We start from the raw sequence: 20,445 nt of genomic DNA, 5'->3' as shown, positions 1-20,445 counted from the left end.
CGCGCCGCATCCTCCTCATCCACTCGAGCCAGAAGCAGACAACGCGATCAAATGCCCAGCAATGCCTGGAAATATCTAGAAGGAAAGGGTGACGCATCGCCGATCATGCCGCCGCGGTTCGAACATACGAGAAAGCTCCCGCCCTTTCTCTAGCCTTAGCTGTACTGCACGCCGAAGAACCCTCCCGACGCTTCTAGAAACCGGGGAAAAAGAGATAAAAGCGTGCAAACAACGAGGGAGGTCAGACAGTCGGTGAAGAAGTGAAGAGTCAGCGAAGGAGTGAGCGAGTCAGTCGGCCCGGTGATGGTGAAGTTATGCTCCGTTAAGGATGGTTCACACCGGCGACTAGCAACGGTCGCGCGACCGTTTGCGACTGGCGGCCAAAAAGCGACTGAAAGCGACCGATGTTCACACCGGCAGAGGCTGCATGCGAGCGACCGGAAGTCGCAAACCCAGAGAGTCACGTCCGGATCTCGTTATCAGCGAGAACTTTGGAGACCGCCGCCAGTCAGCTGATCGCCGCCAGCTGAGCGCGCTGATTTATTGTTTTCTTTGAGCGTCACCGCGCATCATGGACTACGATTCTAGTGAAGAAGAAGAGATCGTCACTGTGCTGATGTGCTCAGCCATCGTGTCAGCGCTGGCAGAGCGGAAGCCTTCAAAGAAGAAGAGGCGGTGGTGGGTGCGACGGTGGCCACGCAAGCCGCCTGCTTCCCGACCTGCGCTCACACGATGAGGAGTATTTCCGAGAGTAAGTTTCTCGTTGTTTTGCGTCCCTGTAAGCTAGTGCGTAATCCATTTTCTCTTTCTTTTGATGATGTTTAGCTTCCTGCGAATGCCGCCAAGAACTTTTGACACATTGCTAGAGCTGCTGCGTCCCGCCATCTCGAAGCAGGACACTAACTACCGGCCTGCAATTTCGGCGCACGATCGCCTGGCCATGACCATTAGGTAAGAGCTTGTGGTCTGAAGAATAATATGCTGCGACTTGTGGAATCGCTTCGCTTGTAAGCAAGTTTGCTTGAGTGGAATGAGGTGTTAATGCATGTTTGACGTAGGTGACCTCGGTGGTGCAGTCGTTACGGTGGTCAGCTGTTGACCCGAAGGTGGCGGGTTCGATCCCGGCAGCAGCGGTCGCACTTAGGTGGAGGTTAAATGCTAGAGGGACATGTTAGCGCGTTGTCAGCGCACGTACAGGGGCTCCAAAAGTTAAACGGAGCACGCGAGATGTAGTCAAGCTACGCAAAAGTGAATGCCAGCGCGCTCCATCAGAGAAGTGGTTCATTATTTTGTATACGGAAATGATGGCACTATCGTCTGGCACATTTCCGCATAAAAAAGAAGAACCGCTTCTCTGATGGAGCGTGCTGACATTCACTTTTGCATAGCTTGACCACAGCTCGCCTGTTCCGTTTAACTTTTGGAGCACCTTGTACGCTAAAGAATCCCAGGTGGTCTAAATTTTCGAAACCCTCCATTTTGGCTTTCCGCATAATCAGTACGTGATTTCCGCACGTAAAACGCCAGAAAATGTTATCATGCGCTACACAAAGGCATGATGTTCGTCCTTTTAGTGTGGACCTAGAGAAAGTGTGCACATACCAGTTGTGAACCTTTCAGTTCCCATTTTCTGTTTTCCTGACGTGCAGATACTATGTAACGCGCAATTGCCTATTATAACAGGAATCATTTGAAGCAGATAGTTACTACAATGAAGGTAGCGTGTGCAAGGATGCAGGCATTAAATTCACGACAAATCACTTTCCTGCTTGAGGCACTCAAAGAATACCTATGCCAGAAATATTTTTAAAAAGGGGGAGGGAGGGCGTTCAACCACCCACCCTTTATGTATGTCTGTGCGTGTGTGTCTGCGCGTGCTTGCACATGTACACATGCGAAATTAAAAAAAAAAACATGGGGAGAGTTTAACGCTCCCTTGCTACATCAATGCTTGTGTTCTGTTAAATTGTCAGTGACGCAACGTATTGTAGGCAGCAGTGCACCGTGTAAGAGTTATTTTAAACAATAGTCTACAGCGATGTGTGTCGCAAGAAATAGATTCACCTTGCAGCTACAACTTTTCAGAAATGCATCCCTTGCACATTGCTACGAGCATGTGTTGGAAGCCCTTTTTGAACTTGACTAGGAATGTGAGCGCATACGCTGACCCCTGAAGAGTCTGATATATGCTTATGATTCCACAAAATGTGTATAACTGAAGCACGCATGTATTTATACGTGATATAAGTGAAGCACTTGTTTCATAGTAGTACACACAGGAATATTCACTGCATATGCAGCTGCTTGCAGAACGCGCAAGCAGTGCGCTGAGAAAGCAGTAAATGTTAAGTGACCAGTCACATGTAAAGTGAAATAATTTGTGAAGGTACCTGACTGAATAAAGAATGCTATCTCAGAAAGGATTGCCATCATAAGGGCTGAGCAGTGCACCTAACACATGCCAATTTCAGTGTATTGATTTCCTTTATGCTGTATCTTATTGCCTTGACAGGTCTCTGGCCACAGGCGAGACGCAGAGGGACGTGGCCTTTAACTTTCTTGCAGGAAGGTCCACAGTCAGCTCTATAGTGGCAGAGGTTACTCAGGCCCTTTGGCTTGTACTCGAGCCACTGTACCTCTAGCACCCTTCAACGGCAGATGAGTGGATGAAGGTATGCCATGCTTGTTTTTCCAGCAGGCTTGTAGCAGCCAAAGAAGATACATTGCTTGCTTGTACTGCTTTGTGTGGCGTAATTAAAATGTAGTTAAGACATTACCAAATAGGCACAGGCTTCACGACACTACCTTCAGGCACTGCGTAATAGATTGGTCCTTAAAGACACGAAACGGTTATTTGAGCAATTTGTGTGCGCATTCATCAGACAAGTTCTCAAGTGTTCACAGTGAAGGCTGTCCACAGACAATAGCAGCTTTACTGGAAAACTTGATCCAACACTACTTAAAGGTAACCCAGTCATCAGAGGAGTGTGTGACGTGAGATTTGCTCTTAACGTTTTCCACATTTTTTCACATAGCTGATATGTGAAATAAGATTAAAATGAATGTGTATGCATGTAAAAAATGCATTGCAAGCCTCATCAGCCTAGGTTAACTGAACTACGCCGTGGCAAAACACTGGAAACACTGCTCCACTGAAATGATAAAATGTATGTCAACTCAACTGGGAATGATGCAATTCCGTTTTGCGCCTCCTAATCCTGGCCCTCTCAACACACTGGAACACATGACGATGGTCGCTATTCCAGATTAATAACACCCGTGGTTTTATGTTCATTCGCACTGAATAAGTTATATGTTTTGAAATAAATATTCCATTTCAGTAGCAATTGCAGGCTGCCTGTCAGAGTTCATTATGAACTGGTATGCAACCTCTTCGGCGTAGTATGAGTGTCGTAATCTCTGTGATAATTACAATGTTCATATTGACGTTGAAGTCCCCTGAAGGTATTAGTCGACAGAGACTCACTTTTGGCTACAAATGCAAGAGCACAGTATGTATGCATGCCGGGGAGTGGTTTTAGTATTTCAAGCAACCGAATGTAAATTTTAAAGCATTCGCCACTTTTATATAGAGCATTTGATTTCCTCTATTGCTGCAGATATCACAGGGGTTTCACGAGAGGTGGAATGTCCCTCACTGCCTTGGAGCAATTGACGGAAAGGACGTGACCATAGAGTGCCCTGCTAACTCCGGGTCCGTGGACTTCAACTACAAACGGTCCTTCAGCAAGTCGCTGCTTGCTGTGTGTGATGCCCAATACAGGTGATTCTGGGTTTTCACTTTGCAATGTGTGCTTGGATCAACATTTTAAGCTATCGCAGTTAGTTTGCAATTTATGTTTGCATTTTCATTAATTTAGAGACTCTCACAAAGTGGCAAGTGATATGCAACAAAGTGTGTGACGTGTATAACTTGCCATGGCCATGTGTACACGAGTGTACACAGCACAGCACAAGGGTACACAGCAATCCACCCTTCAGAAGGACGGACTGCTGGGCGATTTGGTAACTCACTGGAGATCGATGGTGCGCAAAAGAAGAATAGTGTTTTTGTTCTCTTGCACACCACTCATCTAACAATGAGTGATTATTGTATGCAATGATGGTTCGTTCCCAAAATACATTCTTCGTAGAAACAGCTGGTTTCAGTGCGCTGAGTATTCGTGGCCTTTGGTTACATACTTGATTCAAAGTCTTAGTGAAACACTATTTTTCACCCAGGTTCATATACATGGAAGTTGGGCACCCTGGAAGCGAGAGTGATGGCGGGATTTTCTCTCACTCCACTCTTCAAAAGAATGTTTTGCTGGGGGCACTGGGCTTGCCGCCAATGAGTCCTGTTGGCAACGAGGGTCCTCTCCCATATTTCTTCGTTGGTGATGAGGCCTTCCCGCTGAAGGAGTACATGATGCGGCCCTACCCAAGACGGAGTAAGTTAAGAGTGTATGAATGAAATGCTTTGATCTTTTCAGTTTATGTAAAGGAGCTGTGCAGGAAATATGCTACTGTAATCCCTGCCGTTGTGGCTTGCGACGCAGCATAGGTGGCTGAAGATCTCAATATCTGTGTTCGCTCTTTTGTAAAAGGCAGCATAAGCTGTCAGGCTTACAGCAGTGCTTATACACATATTAATTGCAATAGAATGTTCAGCTGCTGCTTATGGACGATAAGGATGATGGTCGTTATAAGTGAATTGAATTTTATAACTACGAACATGCACAAAGGAGGGGGGTTGAGGATGCCACACTGGAAAACAAAGCTTATTACAAGCACTCTAGTCTGCACTCGGAAAGGAAAATGAAACAGATGCACACAGACATAATATATTTTGGCATAGAGTATGCCTTTGTCTTTTGAAACGTGCATTTCTCTGATGAATAGGGGTGCAGCCGAAATTTTTCGTTTGTGCGGGAGTAACTTGCTGGCCCTTTCCCCAAACATGTTTGTTTGTGTTCATATAAATCTACATACGCAAATTATGAATAATTTCGAAGAATTTAACTACCACCAACTCTAACCCTCAGGCTACAGGTTCAGAAGAGCCAGGGTAGGGGCCAGTTGGTTGTACATAGTGTAAGCATTTTGTGCGCTACAAGGAAATTAAGTCAACGTAGAGAGTTGCCCCATGTTGTTCTCTCTGCGTCGATTTTGTTTCCTTGTAGCCCGCAAAAAGTTCGCACTAGAGCTGCAGCTGATTAACGTTACAAGTACTTCATGCCATACATACACAAACATCCTCATTATGGCAGAAAGGTATGCCAGAAATTTCGAAAGCCCAACACACATTTTCTATGGAACATCATCAAAAAGGAAGCAGGTTGCAGTGTACTGGAGGTCACACATGCCCTTTCAGTGTTAGTTTGCAATTAACAGAGACACGCAATGACCAGTAAGATGGAAGGAATACCTTTTTATAGAAAGAAATCCTATATGCCTAATTGACTTGTTTAGGAATTCTTAACAGTAAATGTCATTGGACGCATGCTGCCATGTAGTAAAGTGAAAAGAAACTACAATGGGCTTGCAGTGTGCTTTTACACACATACACATATTCTGTTCCCATCTCATGTTAACTTTACAATGAAATTGTGACACTTGAGCTGTCTGCAGAAATGTAGAAACTGCAATTTGTGGGGAAAAAATGTCGGGACACTCCTCTCCTGATTGGATACCTTAGTGTTGTGCAAAAATGTCACATGCATAGGTGCAAATACAACACATTAGTGGTCAGCCTTCAGTACTTACTCGTGAGACCTTGTCAGAACAGTAACAAGAAAAATGTTTCAATAGCCAATAATACATCAGAGGCCTGGAAAACTTCATATATACATATTCATATTTACAAACTTCATATTTACATGCGTGAAAAACCGGCAAAGCTCAATACAGTGAGAAAAAGAGAAGGCACATTGAAACACGTACTGGCGGCGGCGTGTGCTTGAATGTGCCTTCTTCTCTCGTCATTATGAGTTTCGCTGATTTTTCTCTATCTAAATAGCTAATGAGATTTATCGAGGTCTGTCAAAGTGCCCTAGAGTAACACTTATGATGGCAAGTTAGCTTTACTTGATCAACCTTGAGACAGTGCATGGCTGACCGCATTTTTCATTTGTAATTAATAGTGATAGCTCTACTTGAAAGAAGACTTGTGCAGGTTGTTTTTGTTACAGTGCTCAGTGTTGTCCTTTTCAGCACTCCATGACGACGACAGCAAGGCCCACGAGCGCCGCGTCTTCAATTACAGAATGACCAGGGCACGCCGCGTCATTGAGAATACCTTTGGAATCCTGGCACAAAGGTGGAGGATGCTGCGACGACCCATTAAGGCGAAAGAAGGCAACATAAAGGCATACATTGGAGCGTGCATAGTGTTGCACAACTTTCTTCTTAAAGAGTCCGCAGCATCCTCCGCCGCCTATTGCCCACCTGGTGCCACAGACAGCGAGGACTGGGAAGGCCGCCTTTCACCTGGAAGTTGGAGGGACGAGGAAGCAGTCGGTGGAGCGCTCTTGCCACCGAGACCTACTGACTGCAATGCTGCGAGGTACGCTTTGATTCCATGTACTGACTGATGCCATGCAGTGGCACGCATACCTCTGCCTTTAGAATTGACACATGTGTGATATGAATATGTTTCATTTGGTGTTATCATATGGGACATATGGCACTATCTCTGAAACCGTGCTCTGACAGTAGGTTTTGTGTACAAGCTCAAGGTCAACACACGTGAAAAAGTGCAGCTCTGCATTGACGTTTTTCAAACGCACTTTTTAAAAGAAAACATGTACAACAAAGAAAACTTCGTGTATGACAACTTGTCCGTGTTGCTGACAAACTAGTGAATTCTTACTACTTCAAATTTTAAGTTTCAGTAGTTGATAGTTTATTACAACTACCAGACTAGTAAGCCAAGGAAAGCGTAGGGGATGTCGGTAGCAATTACAATGTAAATGTGAAGAAAGTACAGTGGTGAAAAATAACTTGCCTCTGGCAGGGTGAACCTACGACCTTCCAATGTCGCGTCCTATGTTCTACCAACTGAGCTACAGTGGCAGTTACCCACCAGCATACTTTAAAGGACATTTATGGGCATAGGTTTGGTCCCTGCCAGCGGCAAGTTATGCTTACGTCTACTTTGCTTTCTTCACATTTACATCGTAATTACTACAACAACATCCTGTATACTTTCCTTAGCTTTCTTGTGTGTCAGATCTAATTAGTGCTGTGTCTAACAAAGAAGAACGAGCCCTTATGATTCCCCTGCTATCCTTTTTTAGATGAAAGTGTGTTACCAAAGGAGCAATGGGAGAACGTAGACCACAACTTTGTTCTGAAATAGCATGCACAGCCATGCGCCATGTTCCCCCCATTTGGGGGCGCAGGTATCACCGCACTACCACCCCACCGATTGTGGATACAAAAATGAAAATGTAGCAATGACGTGCTTCCCACAACATCCTGCCTGTGGGCCCCAGCTTCCGGGGGGTAAAATTAGGAAGCAAACAACTCTTGGAATGCAACATCAGTGGTCCTCGACCACTATTAGCAGCAAAAACAGCCTTGGCCATAACCTTGTATTTTTAATGATGGCACAGGTACGACTGAGTGAAGGTGTGGGGCAGACTTGTTGTCCCCCTCAGATGATTAGCGGGAGAAGCCGCCTCCCTTGCCCCCCACTTGTGCATGCCTATGGTTGCATGTCAGTGTAATGAATGTCTGCATTACTATTAAATGTATGCACTGAAGGAATTTAGTGAAATGTACACACAATGGCTAAAGAAAATGATTTCGTTGTAATCTACATTCCTTGTAACGTTTGGATGTGTAACAAAGCAATTCCTTGTTTGCATGGAGTTTATCATGTCATTGCTGAACACACATCCTTTTTGCAATCCTTCTTTCTCGCCCAATATGTGGGGTACCAAAGTGGACGTATTGTAGTGAAGGCATTTCATTTCTTCTCCATTCTATCCGTTGCTGAGCAGTGAACATCTAGTAAAATGAGAAACACATGTATAGGGTAACAGTGCTCTGAAAAGTGTACAACAGTGGCTTTGTTTGAAAGGGAACAGCTGCCGAGCATGGACATAAATCGAAGTTGACATTTCGAAAGTTGTGCTAATCAGCAAAAATGCATTCCACCACAAACTGTGAAGATACCGTAGAAAACGCACAAGAAAGGTAACGCTCATTATTACATCAAAAGCTAGGCAGACTTTGGCAGTATAGTGTCATGGTTACGGCACTAAACTCCAACTATATGTTGGGTTTGGAAGGTTAGCGTGCTTCTCTTGCAGTGTGTGTCCTCCATCATGATCCTGCTGCATTAAATTAGGGCATTATGCCTTGCAGGTATGCGAAGCAAGTGCGAGACAAACTGGCGCAACACTTCGTCACAGACGGTCAAGTTCCCTGGCAAGACAAAGTGGTGAACAGCACTTGAAGTATACAAGTTCAAGGTGTGTTGTAAATGCATTTTATTGCTTATAGAACTTCTCGTACATGGCCTCTTTTTGAGAAAACCACATAACAACAAGAGAAAAGTCACACCAGTGCAACAACAGATTAATCTTGCAACAAAAACTATTCATCTACAAATATATGCATCAAACACATACATGATTCATTTAAAATACACACATACGACTATTGCATCTTTATCTCTTCAGTTATCACAGAAATTGCCTTAAACTAGGGATTACACGTGCAAGCACAGGACAAAGAAAGCATGAGGGCAAGCCGCCTTTCTTCTCCTCGTCCCATGTTTGAGCTGTCAATGCCTTCTTTGAGGCATGTGTGAACTGGGCCGTCTTTTGCCACTTGTTCAGACGAATTCCGTCAAACGTCACAGCGTCATCATATGCAAATGCATATAGTTTGAAGAGAATCCCTCAAATCTACTTGGACGCATATAAAATCGATTGTGAACCTTGGTTTGGAACAAACCTTGTAACTTAGATTTCTTATGATGACATTGTGGGATGCAGAGTCGGTGAAGGACGGATCCCAACATAAAACAAACGATGTTTATTAACGTAGTAGCAGCAGCAGGGCAAGCATGCCGATGCTGCGCTTCGGAAGGTTAGAGAAACAAACATGAAATCAAGCTTGGTAGCTTGGGTTATATAGCCAGCAGTGGTGACGTAAGCCTCCGACGAGCAAAGAACAATTATGCCACCCATGTGCAAACATGCATGGATGTTATTGTGATATATCCTAATGACATTATGGTGCTTGCAAGGAATGTGTCCAAGTGACATTTACAAAATCATACCACCACCAGGAGTGCACTCCAACTCGATGGCATTTAAAAACAAAGCTGCTCACAATGCTAGATATGGTTGACAATGCTAGATATGCAAACAATGCTAGATATGGTTACACTAACTGGCCTATGAACATTCATAATGACCGTTTCTTTTGTAACCTAAAAGTTGCCTTCGCAATGAGCAGTAGACAAGCTTGTCTTAAAATTCTAAGAACGTGGGCACAAATCTTCAAAAGAACTCTTCTCTTAGTAACATGCATGCCACTTTCCTACTTATAAACATGTCAAGTGCACTTACTGCACCTCCACTTTATAGTCAGCTGATTCCCACCGTACGAACATTCTTGCACTTGACTCATGAGTATGTATCACACTGTAATTACAGGTAAAAGTTTCACTAACAGCCCCAAACTTTATGCAAGTTTCGTAACACTAAAAAGAGAAAAACCACCATTGTTTTTTTTTAATGTTCATCTTGACGCACTGGTACACCAGAAAAATTCTCTCACACGTCCGAAGCTTTCACAAATTAACGCAATACAAAGTGGCAAAAATGGTGCCTTCCACATTACACAAATTACTTCACTGTTTATAGGGTATTGCGATAGTCGTCATCATTGTCCACTGCAGGCAAAGGCCTCTCCCAGTGATCTGCAATTTACCCTGAATTGAGTGAGCTCATTACATTTAATGCTTGCAAATATGTCAGCTTGATTACCCCCATAAACTATTCTGCACTCCTCTTATTGTTTCCTACACTTTGGTATACATTCTGTCGCTCTCACTAACCATCTGAGATCTTTTGTGTGCATTGCTACTATTAGCAGTGTCACACCTTCCACGTTCTTAGTTTACGTACATTTCATCTACGAAATCATGGATGACATATACAACCTTTGACTTAGAAATCACTACTCTCATCTGCAAATACAGTAGACTCTTATTAAACGAAACCTGAAGGGACCAGGAAAATGTGATCCGTTTAATAGGAGTTTTGTCCACTGAGAAATGCACGGGGGTGCAGAATTCGATTGTAATACCAATCGGCCAAAAGACAGTTGTTCATTTAAGCAGCGATTTGTTTATGATATTTCCGTTTAATGAGAATCTACTGTGTAAGCATATGTTTCAGATTATTAATGATAATTGTGCTTACAAGTGTTGTTGCATTTTTTTTATTCAATTACCCTAAGGCCTAAAAAGGTATTACATAGGGGAGTTACAATGAATCGTTTTCAGTTACAGAGCACACATTCGAACAGGTAAGACCAGAACACAATAACGAAAAAAGAAAATGTAATACATGTATGCAAACTGGTAGCTCAGCAACAGAGCACATATTTAGTCGGAACAAGAAGTAATACGAATAATACAAATGTATATATACCCATACGCATATACATACATACATCTCCATATGCACATACAATTTCATAATAGTACAATCGTGCTCCAGCTAATACGGCGCGAATAAATGAAAGCAAAGCACCACAAAAAAGAAAAAAGTAAAAAGAAAAGAAAAGCAAGAAGAAAAACTCTTCGGAACTAATTGTTAACATACATGTAAACTTTACTGTGTACAACGAATGGATGCACAGACGCATAATTCATTTACATGGAAATAACCTTTGAGCTTCGTTCAGAAATCTTCTAGAGCGTCTCTCATAATCATATCATGGTTTTGGAACGTTAAACCCCAGATATTATTATTAAGAAATCTTCTAGAGAGGAAGCGATGTCTGTAGGTAACTTAAGAGGGGGGATTTACTTAAAAAGTTCGTGCGTGCAAAAAAGTTTGTACGTGTCATACTTGTGTTAAACGTAACAAGAAAACGGGAGTAGTGGATTGAATTTCAAGCAAAACTACAGCTTCCCCTGTACACGAAATAAAGTAGGTGTTATATGAGCCCTTCAAGTTTCTACATTGCTTCAACGCAAACTGACTTCTGCCTCGTACAGCATCACTTCAACTGCATGCATGATGTCTTGCGCAACCTGCACTGGTAGCTCTCTGAGGCGGGCATCGGTACGTAGTGCAAAAAAACCTATACTATCTTTTTTGATGACACCCCTGTTCTCCCTGATGTGTTCTAGGTGCTCCATGCACGCCTGTGCAACAGCCTCCTGGCTTGTGCTCTCTCCTGCAGTGCTGTACAGGAAGTGTGATCTGTGATTCATTCGTATGAATGCTGCAGTTGCACTATTACTTGATAAAGCATTGTGTTTTGTAGCATGTGTTGGGTTGTAAGAAAAATTTCTGCAAGTTCATCCTCAAGTACTTATGGAATATCTCACCGAGCACCCTCACAGCCCCTCTGCCGCCTTGACGTTCGTGACCTGCAGTGAATTATACATACTGCTGAAATGTGCAGAAACGGAGCCTTTTCAGAGGAATTTTAATTGGGATCTCGCGCCAGGAGAACGTAAAACACATTGCTTACACACCGCTTCAAGGGTGGCTGTTCTGCTGAGGTGGTTGCCGTGACGTCACTGCAACAGAAACCACTTTTACAATACAACTTACGCAGCATTACAATTGCATGGAGCAGAATCTGTTGCAGAAACAACAGGCATATTTTCCAAATATACAAGCACATCAAGGAAGTTACAAAATGTGTTAATCAGACGTAATAGGATGACTTGAAATGGGCTGTGTTTGTGAATAATTAGTAGAATTGACAGATTTCTTTACTCATTGCTGCAGGGGTCCACAACGGTTTCCTCAGTCGTGTCCTCGGAGGTTTCGGGGTCCACTGCATGACTTGGCCCTGGCGCTGAACTGCAGTGATGACAACTCTTTTCCATGTATTTGACAACGCTAGTGGTACATGCACTGTTAGCATTCTTTGCATCGGGTGTGTGTTACGTGCAGCTGCAAACACGAGTGCACTCAAGGGGTTATTACCATTACACCAAGTCTTGCATTACTTCTTTTCATAACATGACTGTATGAATGATGTGCAGAAGCACAAGTTCGATGTTTTTATTGTGTTGGTCATCATACACTATGTATGGACTTAAATGTGAACATCTGCAACAGAGATCTCACTGGCTGCATGCATCAAATTTATGCAGTCATTCTGAAATGGCTGTATAAACGTTGGGTCTGATCAAAAACTGTGTGTGGTGTCAGTTACGCTTCTTGAATACATGCTGCGTGTCTTAGTGAGCATCATTTCACTGGTACAGATGCATTAATGCTTAAGATTATTTGCCTCGCTTGTAATGCAACCAACTCTGGGCCTGCACTGGTTTATAACTGGACACTTGTTAAGAACACAACGACGTGCATGTGTTTCCTATGTGTGCAGAAAATGCATGGTTCACTTGAGAAAACGCGTGTTGGGGCTAGTTGCTAATGCATATTTTTTCTTTTTCAAAAATATCTAGCGTTGACCAATAACCAGATTCACACAAACGCAGCACCTGTCCCGTCATGTCTTCCTGTGTACTTCTGTGCAATGTTTAGTTCTGGATTTCTTTTTGAAAATGCAGTGGCCGGGGCGAGCTAACGGATTGCAAAACACCTTTAAACCATGCTTATGTTTGTGATAATTTTACACTATAAAACCACCACAAAATGGAAAGTCACACTTAGAAGTCCAAGGCCATGCGTGCTTAATTGCCAGGACAGGTGCATGCTCATTGTGCCATAAATTTTTGTACATGCTCACCTCTCGTTACCTTCATCTGCAGTGATGTGTCTGCTGCAAGAAAAGATGCACTGCGTAAGTCTCTCAGTGCTTGTGCATACATTTTCGAATACTTTTTACTGTTTTGCTTCAATGTAAGTGCACTTATGCTGCATTCTTTGTAATGTATATGTGCAATGCCTTGCTATGAACGGCCTCATGGACACATTGAAGGTAAACCTGCCATCTCCCCTCCAGCTTTTTAGATTTTGCACTTTCCCTCATTGGGTTACTAAGACCTATGGCAAGCACAGAAATACATGCAGTGCTCTCTTCAGCAGTCGCACGCGTAAGCCCTATTTTGTGAAGTTGTCCACCTGCCACTTGTACGTTGTGCTATGTTTTTGCGTTATTTTCACGCATTGTGTATTTTGCGTTATTTTCATGCATTGTGTTGCGGAAATTGAAACATGCAATCCTCTGCTCAATGAAGGGTGAGCTTTGTTCATTACCTTTGGTCAGTCTCACTCATGTTGCACAGTACCCTGAAAGAATGATGCACAGAGTTAACACTTTGCTGCTGTACCCCCAATTGTTCTGCATCAAAATACTATGTTGTCGCCACATTCATGATCACATGCATGTCCACTGTGAATGAGTTCTTGCGACCAGTGTATTTATGTGCATTTATATGTGTGTGTGTATTTGTGTATTCATTCCAGTCACATGAAAAGGTACATTTAGCCTTACAGTACTTGATTGTCAAGAAACATTGAAACTTACACCACAGGCTCAGACTCAACTTCGGTGAGTTCGAGCATGGCTTCAAAATGGGGCCATTTTATGGTAGGAATGTCGGCTGCTCCGGCTCCGCTTCGCTGTTTGTCACGTACCTCCTGCTGTTTTCTTTTAAAGATGTCTCGCAGATTCTTGAACCGTTTCTCAACGAGAATGCCTGAAAATAAAGCACGTGCTACAATGATGCCTTGTGCACACTCTCTCACTGTTGGAATTTTCGACAGTATCACTGCAGAGTTATGAACTATTTTTTGACCAGAACATTTAAGAGATGTGGCTTCAGTTGCAGCACCCTGGAAATCTGAATATTGGGCATGCAAATCAACCACATGCCATCTCAACTAATAGTAATGGTTGGCGTTTAACATCCCAAAACCACGACATGATTGAGAGACGCCGCAGTGGAAAGCTCCATAAATTTCACCCACCTAGGGTTCTTTACTGTGCACCTAAATCTACGTACCATCACGGCTGACGCAATGAAGTACACTGAGAGCTACGTGATGTACAGTGTTCTTGGTGTTAAGGGTGTCTGCCAGGCTGTTCTAACAGAGAGGCTGTTTATGCTGTCGGCAACTAGTGTTCTGTCGTAAAAAAACTCATCTTCATGAACCGGCATGTAATCCATTCATTATCTTCACAGTGAAGCTGTTTAAGCAATCACTAACTTGTTCTCCATTGTGCAAAACTCCTCAGGTGGGTATGTGTCGCAGGTACTGCGCAAGCCCCACTACAGTGTACAGCAGGAGCGAGTGTGTGTCGTCAAACAAAAAAGAACGTGTAAAAAAGAGGAAAAGAAAGAAAAAATGTAAAGAGAGAGAGCAAGATGAGAAATTTTGAGAGAAACAAAGGGAACACAAACATGAAAAGATAGAAACACATAGATACAGACACGAGAAATTGATTTTAAAAAGCACAGTAAGATCATAAAAAGAAAAAGAAGAAACGAGAGAGAAAGAAGCACAGAGTGAAAAAATCACAGGGAAGAAAGAGGAATAAAGATGCAAGGATCCAGAGAGAGAAAGAAATAAGTATACAGATAGAATAATCAGAAGAAAGGGGAAAAAATGGTGAGAAACAGGGGCCCTTCCACACGGCTGCGCTTCCCCTTCAGCCTTGGCACGACCAGTGCAATACTGCCATAATTTTTTTTTTTCCGATTGCACACGCCGTGGCCTCAAGAGCCTGCCCGACTCACAAATCCTGACACCTTGCAAGTGCTAATAAACATGTTTTGCATGTCTTAATTACACGCACTTTCATGGAGTGCTCACGGAAATATGAGAGGCACATTGTACACAAGCTCTGCACACAACAGAAGCTACAATTGCATCCTCTTTTAAAAATGTACACCTGCAAGTGGGTAGCCAGAATATGCTAGCGCGGGCTAAGCGTACCCTCCTCCCTTCCCCCCCTCTCCTCCCACTGAAACAGCATGTACCAACTAGCCCAACAAAAAGTTCTATTATGAAACAACAGACTCGACACGCCATCGACGACCACTTGATATTACGCATTGCAAAGGCTGCACTCCCGCAAAAGCACACATTGCCTTGGCTAGATGAGAACGCAAAATCACAGCAGGAAAGATGCGCGAGGCAAATGAGGAACCGCGAGCAACATTTCGTACGTCGGAACCTTTGTGAAGACGCTATGTAGCATAGAATAATCTTTAGCATGCTGCATTTTCACGACAGCGACGGTTATCACGGCGCCGTTTCAGTACGCCAACAATATGCAAGGCGACATAACGAAGCTCACGTAGTACGTCTGCGCATCCGTTGTTACTAACTTTTGTATTCTTAAAAATACTGTGCTTCCGTACTTTCACATCAACCATGCAATGTGCTGTCACGTAGGTTTCGATGTTGCGGGCACACAGAAGTCGCGAGAATGAACGTGCACAACGACCGCGATCGCATTCATCACAATCAACACACCGTTAAAGATCAAATTTGCAAACTAACCATGTCGCTTAGCAGTACAATACCGATCTTGCTCTCTTTTCTCTCTAGTACTTGAAACACCAGCGACGAACTACACCAACCGTTTTTGTTTGTCTATCAATTCAAACACGAAATTTTGGTACTTACGCGACATGCCGAACATCTTTCCGATCTCGGCCCATGCTTGGTCCTTCTTCGTGCGGTCTTTGAAGCACGGGTGCCGCTTGTCGTATATGAAGGGGTACATTTTGATCGCGTTTATCAAAAGTTCGGCAGAGTACTCCGCGGTGGCCATGGTGGCACAGAGGAACGCACTCGTTTGTATCTGGCGGCAGTGGGCCAGCGCAATAAAAACTAAAAAAAAAAGCAATGAGCCCGGATGTAAAGAAATGCTGACGTCACTTCTGGGCTTCGCTGATTGGTTCTAGCCGTTCTGCGACTGCAGTCGCGCGACTGAAAAATCGAGCAGCGAGCGACTGAGCCAAAGCAGTCGCTTTGCGACCGAAACGGCCATTTGCGACCGTTTGCGACCAGTCGCTTTGCGACTAACCTAGTCGCGCGACCGTTGCTAGTCGCCGGTGTGAACCAGCCTTTATAGTCCGACGCGCGGCGCTACCGACGCGTCCGGCGTCCGTCAGCGCGCCCCGGCTGCAGCCGGCGCGAGATGCGACATGCTGCATTCCGCGCCGGCGACGTTACCCAGACTGCACTCCGTCTGCGTCTCTTCGTGAAGAAGGGACGCCGAGTGCACTCAAATGCGCATGCGTCAAGGCGGCGTACTGCGTCGCGGAAGTGGGAGTATAGAGTGCTCTGTTTTCGCGTCAACGTAACCTGACGAACCTGACGTCGCCAGCTCCCGCAGCCGCGGGCTGACGCGAACGCGGAGTATAACAGAGCCTTTACAGTTATAAGGTGGCCACACACAGCACGCCGTCAATATTCGCTACATTCAACAGGTATGTAGTTATTGTGAACGGCGTGTTGCGTGCCAGCAATGTAAGGTGTTTTGAAGTTCCCACATATGCGCACTTTTGGTAGGCTGCAGTTTCGTCGAGTTCGCGCTCTTTCCATCACGAAAAGCAGAATGAAACGGTGATAGTTGCGGAAGCATTTTTTTTTCTTCGTTGAAGTGCTGTAATATTTGTTGCCTCATGCTGTATAGTTATGTTTAATAGCTTTTTCTGGAGCAGCGCGTTTTGCTGTGCTACGGCTTCGAGTTCTGAACTGCCTTGGTTCGCGTTGACTTTCCGAGGCTGCCGTGAAAGAGAGGTCAAATGGTATCTTTCGCTTAGTACATATTCTGTTAACTGCGACATTAGCGTCGTTTTTTTACATGTATTGCGCCTTGAATGTACGCTTTTTAATGTGACAGCTCGCAGGGCGATTTTTCCGAACTGCATGCCCGTATGCCTAACTGTTGGATGCTTGTCGATTGGATGAGATGTTTGTTGAAGTCATGCAGAGCAAATAAAATGGTTGCAACTGTAAGCTGTGACTTGAATAATTCATTTATTTTGTACTTAACCTAGATTATCAAAATAAATTTGTATTTCAGCATTGGATGGTTGTATAATTGCAAAATGTGACCTCCTCTGTTAGCACACTAAGCAGAGGAATACACGTTGCGTTTCTTCAAAGTTCCAAAATGTGACGAAAATTCTTGAAATAAAAACTAATCACACTTGAAGCCACTTAGCACCATTTTGTTGCAGTTGCATCAGCATATGATACAGGAGCTGTGTCAGTACGCCCAATTCATTAGCACTAGTCTCATTTTTTTTCTGACATTTAGTTGCGCAATACATGCTGAAATGAAAACTGGACATACTTGAACTATTAAGAATGCCATTTCATTGTCAGTGCTCTTAACCTTAGGTGGCGACTTGTGGAACCCAGAGGAGTACCTTCTTGTTGATCGCCACGTGTTGGGAGCGGCTAGAGAACGTCACTACAGTATTCTGCATGTTATTCACCAGTTATTTTTCCTTTCACGTCTGTTATGCTGAAAGATTGTAGTCTACTTTGGAATTCGTTCAAAGGTGTGTATTTAAATAATTCTGGAGAGCATTTTCATCTCCTTTTTGTAGAAAAAAAGCTGCTAACATAAGCACTGTTTCTTTATTGTGGTGTCAAGAGATCTGCAAAGATGGTGTCTCGTCCTTGCTGTTGTATCTGCAAGCATCCTACAGATTTTCTCTTGAAAACACCTCCCAATAGTAGCCTGCTGTACCTATGGTGATGGAACTTTAACGCCGCTCTAAGGACACATGGTCATTGTCAGTGAAAATCACCTATGTATCTTTCTGACTTTGACGACGTTTGTCTGAACGCAAAATACGTGTTTACTGTGAGAATTGTTCAAAAACATTGTCCTGCTATTTGATTTAAACTCTCCGATTTGATTCAAACTTATTACTTATATGAGGGGATGGTTCCCGTGACTTTTGAAATAGGTGGCAGTAAAAGCCTGGCAACCGTCTGTGATCCACATTCACAATTATTGCAGTCCACCTGTGAGATGGCTGGTAATAGTGACGTTTCGACTAAACGTTTGTCTTTTCTAGCTCACAAAAACTCAATTTTTAGTAACAGAACAATCTCAGGGCGCATTAATTTGCCATTGAACGCCAACTTTCTGCCCTGAGTGCCTTTTTTAAGCTCCCAGATATAATCAGTGTTCCATAGTTAAAGCACCCAACTTCGGTACTTTCTCGTTCATCCTCGACGCTAATTCTCAGCGTGGGCTGAAACAAAAATGAGGTCTTTACAATAGTCGCATAATCCACATTCTCAGGGTTGTATTAGTGTATAAATATGTACTACGTGCCCTGAATGCTATCTCATAGGCTGTTGCAGTAAAGAGACGACTTTTTTTTTAAATATTAATGATTATGCCTTTATTGAGGGGTGTCGGAGGTTTAACGTCCAAATGTGACGTCCTACCATCCTGTAGCACTTCTTCTGAAGGTCTTTTCATCCTCAAATTCAAGTTGGCAGATGGTGCGAGTGAGCGTGCGTGTAACTAGTCAGCGACGTGGCAAGAGTATAATGCTGCCGCGGATGACGAAGAATTTATTGGTGCAAAAGCACCTTGGCCAAAGAGGACCATGGCTCATGATATGTTTCTGAACTCAATGTGACATATAAGACCTATTTTCCAAGTGTTCCCAAATATACCGCAGATATGCCGAGCAGCAGGCCAAGGGAAGCTTGTACCCATTGCATCACTGGCGGACGCCCAGCCGCACTGGGGATCGAACCTCGCACCATCCGCATGTGAGGCAGATGCTTAAATCACTAAGTCAGTGCTGCAGCATAAAATCAATACTAGTACAGTGAAGCTTTGCTGCGGATTAGTGGTTAACATTTATGTTAGATTGGGTGATTTCTAAGAAGGAGAAATATCTGTATAAACAACATTTATGGATAGCCTTGAGACACCGAATTTCAACATTTAGGACCTGCATAACTTTTTAATATATTTTGGAAATTACTACAAATCTGGGTACAAGCTCATGAGCAGCTTCATTACTGCAATATTTAGCATTGTTTTTTTCCTGCTTTTGCACAGGGCACTTTTGGTATTAACCCAGACCATGGAAGCAAGGCTGAGAAAAAAAGCAACGAAAGAGAACCCAAAAATATTCAGTTTGACGAAAAAATCATGGATTCTGAATGGAATGTTTCCGTGAGTAGCACAATTCCTGACTGCATTTCCTTGAGGTTGAAGTATTGAATACAACGGACCATAGCAGTTGTCCATACTACTACTACAGCAAATGAACTTCACATGTTCAAACTTCTGGCTGAAGTCTAGCTTTATAAGTGTACAAAAATAAAGCCAACAATCTAAACACAATTTTTGGGCAGCTTGGTTCGCTCTATGCCCGAGTAGCTTCCGCTGGAGATGCCACTTGTGCATTTTCAAGGAGTTCTGTATGGATGCACAATGTTGCAAATGCAACCTTGCCTAAAACTATTTTGCTCGTCAGTGTTGCTATGAAGACACGTCCAGTCAAAGCGAGGGAAATGCTGGCTTAGAGGAACATAGAAACCGTGAGGGATAAACTAAGTAAGCCTGTGCCATTTTTTTCTCGGACATTCTCCTTATGGCTTTTATACTGTCAGATTACTGATGGGCGCATCGATTACATTGTCATCTGGGTAGCTTCCCTAGCTTCATTAGTTTTTTACCTCTTACTGATAAATTTAATTTCACACAGTCTTGTTAGCGTCAGTTCACCTACTTCCATTTCATTACACGCATCAGAAGTTGACAGTAGTTGATGCGGAGTGACCTGAGAGCAGCTGCGTTACCTGTTTAGGAGGTAAAATGCTTTGTGGTCCATGCAATGTAAATAGGGGGTCATCGTTTTGCAACTAGACGTCAGATGAAGCATATGTCAAATATCTATTCTGACTGTGCCCCAAGCTAAGTTCTCCTTGAAAAAGTGTCTAGTATAGAGCGACTACCTATGCAATGGTATTCATTGTGTGCTTACAGGAGGCATCAGAGAAATGGAATTGGAGAGTCTTTTAAGTAAAAATTTGTAGTGAATTATTTAGCGATTTGAAATTTTGTGATGATAACGTTTTATTTTTTGAATCACGAGACAACTTCAGAGGATGATGGTGAAACAAAAAAAGTGAAGCACTAGGGTGGACCTAACAAGGAGTTGGAAGAAAACCTAATGTTCAACTGGTAAGGAAGAGAACATCAGTTAACCATAAGTCGTGAAAGAATAGAACTGATAAATAAGTTCATTTGCTTGGCCATGGA

The 20,445-nt window shown here is 43.4% G+C and overlaps 1 pseudogene; it reads left to right on the top strand.

Moving 5' to 3' along the window:
• Positions 1-827: 827 nt before the first annotated feature.
• Positions 828-11,462, top strand: LOC119376963 (uncharacterized; annotated as a pseudogene).
• The last annotated feature ends 8,983 nt before the right edge of the window (positions 11,463-20,445 follow it).

The sequence above is a fragment of the Rhipicephalus sanguineus genome, unplaced genomic scaffold (assembly GCF_013339695.2).
Source record: "Rhipicephalus sanguineus isolate Rsan-2018 unplaced genomic scaffold, BIME_Rsan_1.4 Seq30, whole genome shotgun sequence".
In the NCBI taxonomy this organism is placed as follows: domain Eukaryota; kingdom Metazoa; phylum Arthropoda; class Arachnida; order Ixodida; family Ixodidae; genus Rhipicephalus; species Rhipicephalus sanguineus.
The sequence above is the reverse complement of the archived record's forward strand: the minus strand, read 5'-3'. Positions and strand labels throughout refer to the sequence as shown.